At 42.2% G+C, this 7,500-nt stretch overlaps 1 non-coding gene across 1 annotated transcript; it reads right to left on the bottom strand.

Moving 5' to 3' along the window:
* Positions 1 to 4,075: 4,075 nt before the first annotated feature.
* Positions 4,076 to 4,194, bottom strand: LOC123686841. Its single transcript, XR_006748596.1, has one exon. It is a non-coding gene; the product is annotated as a 5S ribosomal RNA (ribosomal RNA).
* Between the last annotated feature and the right edge of the window lie 3,306 nt (positions 4,195 to 7,500).

Below are 7,500 nucleotides of genomic sequence, written 5' to 3'. Positions count from 1 at the left end.
AAAAAAAAAAAAAATCGTAATCACCTCGGTCATGGCGAGTTATTTTCCGTATTTCATTCCACAATCAACGTACAACATAGAAGAAATCATCTCTCTAACTATCCTGGTTCAAAAGTTGTATCGGAACATTTCACGTCGTAATATCTCGCCAAGTCCAGACCTCGGCGATAGGTAGTATCTGACACCGTCCGCTCGGGACTGACATCGACTTGGACTCGGGCTGATGATGGGGAGGCGTTTAAGGACGTGAACATTTTTCCTTATAAAAATTAAAGTCGACAATGAATATTGATTCTGATTACTGATTTACGCTTTAAAAACACATTAGAAGGCAACCAAATCGAATTTGAGGAAATTCCACGATCAGAAAATTTTTTTCGAAAAAAAAAAAAATCCGAAAAATATTTTTCGATTCCGATTACTGATTTACTCTTTTAGAACACATTAGGAGGCAACCAAATCAAATTTGAGAAAATTCCACAATCAGAAAATTTTTTTCGAAAAAAAAAAAAATTCGAGGACACCTCGGTCATGGCAAGTTATTTCCCACAATCCATTCCCCGATCCACGTACATCCCAGAAAAAATCATCTCTCTAACTATCCTGGTTCAAAAGTTGTATCGGAACATTTTCACGTCGAAAATATATCTCTAAGTCCAAACCGATGCACCACGTAAACTAGGGCAGACCGATGCACCACGTAATATCGGGCAGACCGATGCAGAACGTAAACTCGATCATACCGATGCTTCACGTAATCTCGATCTTACCGATGCACCACGTAAACAAGGGCAGACCGATGCAGAACGTAAAGTAGATCTTACCGATGCACCACGTAATCTCGATCTTACCGATGCACCACGTAATCTCCATCTTACCGATGCACCACGTGAACTGGATCTTACCGATGCAGAACGTGAATTGGATCTTACCGATGCAGAACGTGAATTGGATCTTACCGATGCACCACGTAAACTCGATCATACCGATGCACCACGTAATCTCGGGCAGACCGATGCACAACGTAAATGACGATCGGGACCGGGGCGATCGGTCGTATCTGACACCGCCGGCTCGGTTCTAACATCGTCAATGAGTCGGGGTTGTAAAAAAGGACGTGAACATTTTTCCTTATAAAAATCAAACCCGACCATGGATTTTGATTCTGATTGTTGATTATCGCTACTAGAACATATAAGGAGGCAACCAAATCAAATTTGAGAAAATTCCACGATCAGAAAATTTTTTTCGAAAAAAAAAAAAAATCGTAATCACCTCGGTCATGGCGAGTTATTTTACGTATTTCATTCCACAATCAACGTACAACATAGAAGAAATCATCTCTCTAACTATCCTGGTTCAAAAGTTGTATCGGAACATTTCACGTCGTAATATCTCGCCAAGTCCAGACCTCGGCGATAGGTAGTATCTGACACCGTCCGCTCGGGACTGACATCGACTTGGACTCGGGCTGATGATGGGGAGGCGTTTAAGGACGTGAACATTTTTCCTTATAAAAATTAAAGTCGACAATGAATATTGATTCTGATTACTGATTTACGCTTTAAAAACACATTAGAAGGCAACCAAATCGAATTTGAGGAAATTCCACGATCAGAAAATTTTTTTCGAAAAAAAAAAAAATCCGAAAAATATTTTTCGATTCCGATTACTGATTTACTCTTTTAGAACACATTAGGAGGCAACCAAATCAAATTTGAGAAAATTCCACAATCAGAAAATTTTTTTCGAAAAAAACAAAAATTCGAGGACACCTCGGTCATGGCAAGTTATTTCCCACAATCCATTCCCCGATCCACGTACATCCCAGAAAAAATCATCTCTCTAACTATCCTGGTTCAAAAGTTGTATCGGAACATTTTCACGTCGAAAATATATCTCTAAGTCCAAACCGATGCACCACGTAAACTAGGGCAGACCGATGCACCACGTAATATCGGGCAGACCGATGCAGAACGTAAACTCGATCATACCGATGCTTCACGTAATCTCGATCTTACCGATGCACCACGTAAACAAGGGCAGACCGATGCAGAACGTAAAGTAGATCTTACCGATGCACCACGTAATCTCGATCTTACCGATGCACCACGTAATCTCCATCTTACCGATGCACCACGTGAACTGGATCTTACCGATGCAGAACGTGAATTGGATCTTACCGATGCAGAACGTGAATTGGATCTTACCGATGCACCACGTAAACTCGATCATACCGATGCACCACGTAATCTCGGGCAGACCGATGCACAACGTAAATGACGATCGGGACCGGGGCGATCGGTCGTATCTGACACCGCCGGCTCGGTTCTAACATCGTCAATGAGTCGGGGTTGTAAAAAAGGACGTGAACATTTTTCCTTATAAAAATCAAACCCGACCATGGATTTTGATTCTGATTGTTGATTATCGCTACTAGAACATATAAGGAGGCAACCAAATCAAATTTGAGAAAATTCCACGATCAGAAAATTTTTTTCGAAAAAAAAAAAAAATCGTAATCACCTCGGTCATGGCGAGTTATTTTCCGTATTTCATTCCACAATCAACGTACAACATAGAAGAAATCATCTCTCTAACTATCCTGGTTCAAAAGTTGTATCGGAACATTTCACGTCGTAATATCTCGCCAAGTCCAGACCTCGGCGATAGGTAGTATCTGACACCGTCCGCTCGGGACTGACATCGACTTGGACTCGGGCTGATGATGGGGAGGCGTTTAAGGACGTGAACATTTTTCCTTATAAAAATTAAAGTCGACAATGAATATTGATTCTGATTACTGATTTACGCTTTAAAAACACATTAGAAGGCAACCAAATCGAATTTGAGGAAATTCCACGATCAGAAAATTTTTTTCGAAAAAAAAAAAAATCCGAAAAATATTTTTCGATTCCGATTACTGATTTACTCTTTTAGAACACATTAGGAGGCAACCAAATCAAATTTGAGAAAATTCCACAATCAGAAAATTTTTTTCGAAAAAAAAAAAAATTCGAGGACACCTCGGTCATGGCAAGTTATTTCCCACAATCCATTCCCCGATCCACGTACATCCCAGAAAAAATCATCTCTCTAACTATCCTGGTTCAAAAGTTGTATCGGAACATTTTCACGTCGAAAATATATCTCTAAGTCCAAACCGATGCACCACGTAAACTAGGGCAGACCGATGCACCACGTAATATCGGGCAGACCGATGCAGAACGTAAACTCGATCATACCGATGCTTCACGTAATCTCGATCTTACCGATGCACCACGTAAACAAGGGCAGACCGATGCAGAACGTAAAGTAGATCTTACCGATGCACCACGTAATCTCGATCTTACCGATGCACCACGTAATCTCCATCTTACCGATGCACCACGTGAACTGGATCTTACCGATGCACCACGTAATCTCAATCTTACCGATGCACCACGTGAACTGGATCTTACCGATGCAGAACGTGAATTGGATCTTACCGATGCACCACGTAAACTCGATCTTACCGATGCACCACGTAATCTCGATCTTACCGATGCACCACGTGAACTGGATCTTACCGATGCAGAACGTGAATTGGATCTTACCGATGCACCACGTAAACTCGATCTTACCGATGCACCACGTAATCTCAATCTTACCGATGCACCACGTGAACTGGATCTTACCGATGCAGAACGTGAATTGGATCTTACCGATGCACCACGTAAACTCGATCTTACCGATGCACCACGTAATCTCAATCTTACCGATGCACCACGTGAACTGGATCTTACCGATGCAGAACGTGAATTGGATCTTACCGATGCACCACGTAAACTCGATCTTACCGATGCACCACGTAATCTCGATCTTACCGATGCACCACGTGAACTGGATCTTACCGATGCAGAACGTGAATTGGATCTTACCGATGCACCACGTAAACTCGATCTTACCGATGCACCACGTAATCTCAATCTTACCGATGCATCACGTAATCTCGATCTTACCGATGCAGAACGTAAACTCGATCATACCGATGCACCACGTTATCTCGGCAGACCGATGCAGAACGTAAAAAAAAAGCTTACAGCACGCGGTGTTCCCAAGCGGTCACCCATCCAAGTACTAACCGCGCCCGACGCTGCTTGGCTTCAGTGTTCTGACGAGAACTGGCAATTTCAGCGTGGTATGGCCGTAAACAACAAATATAGCGATATTTTCTATGATATCTCACTTTTTGGGAGCGGAAAGGACGTGAACGTTTTTCCTTATAAAAAATGAAATAACTTTTGGATATTAATTCTGATTGTTGATTTAAGTTTTAAGAACACATTAGGACATATCTCAATGAAATTTGAGGGATTTCCGAAATCGAAAAATATTTTTCGAAAAAAAAAAAAAATCCCAGAAGACCTCGGTCATCTCAAGTTTATTTCCATATTCTATTACACAATCAACGTACATCACAAAAGGAACCATCTCTCTAACTATCACAGTTAAATTTTTGTATCGGAACATTTCACGTCGGAATATCTCGCTAAGTCCAGACCGGGGAGATCGGTCGCATTTGACACCGTCCGCTCCGGTCTAACATCGTCTTGGAGTCGGGGTAACGATGGAGAGGCGTTTAAGGACGTGAACATTTTTCCTTATAAAAATTAAAGTCGACAATGAATATTGATTCTGATTACTGATTTACTCTTTTAGTACACATTAGAAGGCAACGCAATCAGATTTGAGGAAATTTCAAGATCAGAAAATTTTTTTCGAAAAAAAAAAAAATTCAAGAACACCTGGGTCATGGCAAGTTATTTCCCACAATCCATTCCACAATCAACGTACAACATAGAAGAAATCATCTCTCTAACTATCCTGGTTCAAAAGTTGTATCGGAACATTTCACGTCGAAATACCTCGCCAAGTCCAGACCGGGGCGATAGGTAGTATCTGACACCGTCCGCTCGGGACTGACATCGACTTGGACTCGGGCTAATGATGGGGAGGCGTTTAAGGACGTGAACATTTTTCCTTATAAAAATTAAAGTCGACAATGAATATTGATTCTGATTACTGATTTACGCTTTAAAAACACATTAGAAGGCAACCAAATCAAATTTGAGGAAATTCCAAAATCAGAAAATTTTTTTTCAAAAAAAAAAAAATCCGAAAAATATTTTTCGATTCTGATTACTGATTTACTCTTTTAGAACACATTAGAAGGCAACGAAATCAAATTTGAGTGAAATCCAAAATCAGAAAATATTTTTCGAAAAAAAAAAAAAATTCGAGAACACCTCGGTCATGGCAAGTTATTTTCCACAATCCATTCCCCAATCAACGTACATCCCAGAAAAAATCATCTCTCTAACTATCCTGGTTCAAAAGTTGTATCGGAACATTTTCACGTCGAAAATATATCTCAGAGTCCAGACCGATGCAGAACGTAAACTCGATCATACCGATGCTTCACGTAATCTCGATCTTACCGATGCACAACGTAAACTAGATCACACCGATGCAGAACGTAAACTCGATCATACCGATGCACCACGTAAACTCAGGCAGACCGATGCAGAACGTGAACTCGATCTTACCGATGCACCACGTAATCTCGATCTTACCGATGCACCACGTAAACTCGGGCAGACCGATGCAGAACGTGAACTCGATCTTACCGATGCACCACGTAAACTAGGGCTGACCGATGCATCACGTAAACGACGATCGAGAGGCGCGAAAGGACGTGAACGTTTTTCATTATAAAAATTGAAATAAATGATAAATAATGATTCTGATTGTTGATTATCATTTTTAATAAGCATTAGGAGGCAACCAAATGAAATTTGAGGAAATTCCGATAATAGAAAATTTTTTCGAAAAAAAAAAAAAATTCATGAAATCCTCGGTCATCGCAAAATATTTACCATATTCTGTTCGATAATCAACGTATATTTAAGAAGGAATCATATCTGTATCTATCTTGGTTCAAATTTTGTATCGGAACATTTTGACCAAAGTCCGAGCTTCGGCCGAAACAGACACCGCTGACCTGGCCTATCGATCGACCGAGAGTCGGGGATAGAGCGTAAGTGTTGTCTGGAGGGGAACCCTGTGCTCTCCTGACATATATAGGGAAGGTGGTCGCGTTGGGCGATGCAGAACGTTTGGATCGGGAATTATATTTTTGGTTCAGCTATTGGAATATGGTTTATTGTTGGTATATATTGGCGAAATAACGTTCTTACTGACTGGGGATATTCATAAAAATGAGTCCGGAGATTTTCAGATCGAAGTCCGAGTGATCCGACTTGGAAGGCGTGTTGGGTGGGTCGAGATGGCTTAGATAGATCAGACGAGGCGGGCTAAGTGTTGACGTCATGCATCGGTCCATTTTCAGATTGAGTCCGAGTAATCCGACTTTGAAAGAGTGTTGGGTGCGTCGAGACTGTTTAGATAGATCGGACGAGGCGGACTAGGTGTTAACGACATGCATCGGTATATTTTCTGATCGGAGTCCGAAGAAATCGGCCCTAGTAGGCGCAGCGGACGGTCGAGACGGCCTCGGTGGGTCGGATCGATCGGGAAAAGTTTGCTAAATCGTGTCTGGAGGGGAACCTTGGGTTCTCCTGACATATATAGGGGATAAGGTTTGGGTGAACGATTCTTCACGTAAAAGTTGAGTAATTTATTTTTCGATAAGCTTTTGGATATTGATGAGAAGTATATGTATATCTTCGATTAAAAGAATTCTTACCGTCTCCATGTATATTATATTAGATATATAAGAAATAGTTAACGTGATGCATCGGCCGATTTCCGGATCGGAGTTCGAGAGATGCGACTTTCGATGCGCGATGGGTGGCTCGAAACGGCCTAGATCGATCGGACGAGGCGGACTAGGTGTTAACGACATGCATCGGCGGATTTTCTGATCGGAGTCCGAAGAAATCAGCTCTAGTAGGCGCGGCGAACGGTCGAAACGGCCTCGATCGATCGGACGAGGCGGACTAGGTGTTAACGACATGCATCGGCGGATTTTCTGATCGGAGTCCGAAGAAATCAGCTCTAGTAGGCGCGGCGAACGGTCGAAACGGCCTCGGTGGGTCGGATCGATCGGGAAAAGTTTGCTAAATCGTGTCTGGAGGGGAATCCGGGGTTCTCCTGACATATATAGAAGGGGTGGAGAATGGGTCCTGTCCTAGACTGTTTGGAGTTCTTTTTAGGATGATATTCAGTTGGTAAGTGGTAGACCCGAATCCGACCTCGGCGTTTGGGTACTGGCAAGGTGTGTTGGTTTCGGCTTTCGCATCTTGGGTCGCTTTCGTCAACCTCATGCAGCGAGGTCGCGGTCCGCTTCGTCTCTTTGTAGTCGAATGGCCTTTAAGCGACCAACCTTAAAATCGTGATCCTCTGCCCGTTGCGGGTTATGTTCACAAAAAATTTGCAACCACTCAATTCGTTCCGAGCGACAAATATTGTTGAATCTCGAATCACCGTGTCGTTATA

This window comes from Harmonia axyridis, chromosome X, assembly GCF_914767665.1.
Source record: "Harmonia axyridis chromosome X, icHarAxyr1.1, whole genome shotgun sequence".
In the NCBI taxonomy this organism is placed as follows: domain Eukaryota; kingdom Metazoa; phylum Arthropoda; class Insecta; order Coleoptera; family Coccinellidae; genus Harmonia; species Harmonia axyridis.
Note: the sequence above shows the minus strand (reverse complement) of the source record. Positions and strands in the feature narration are given on the sequence as shown.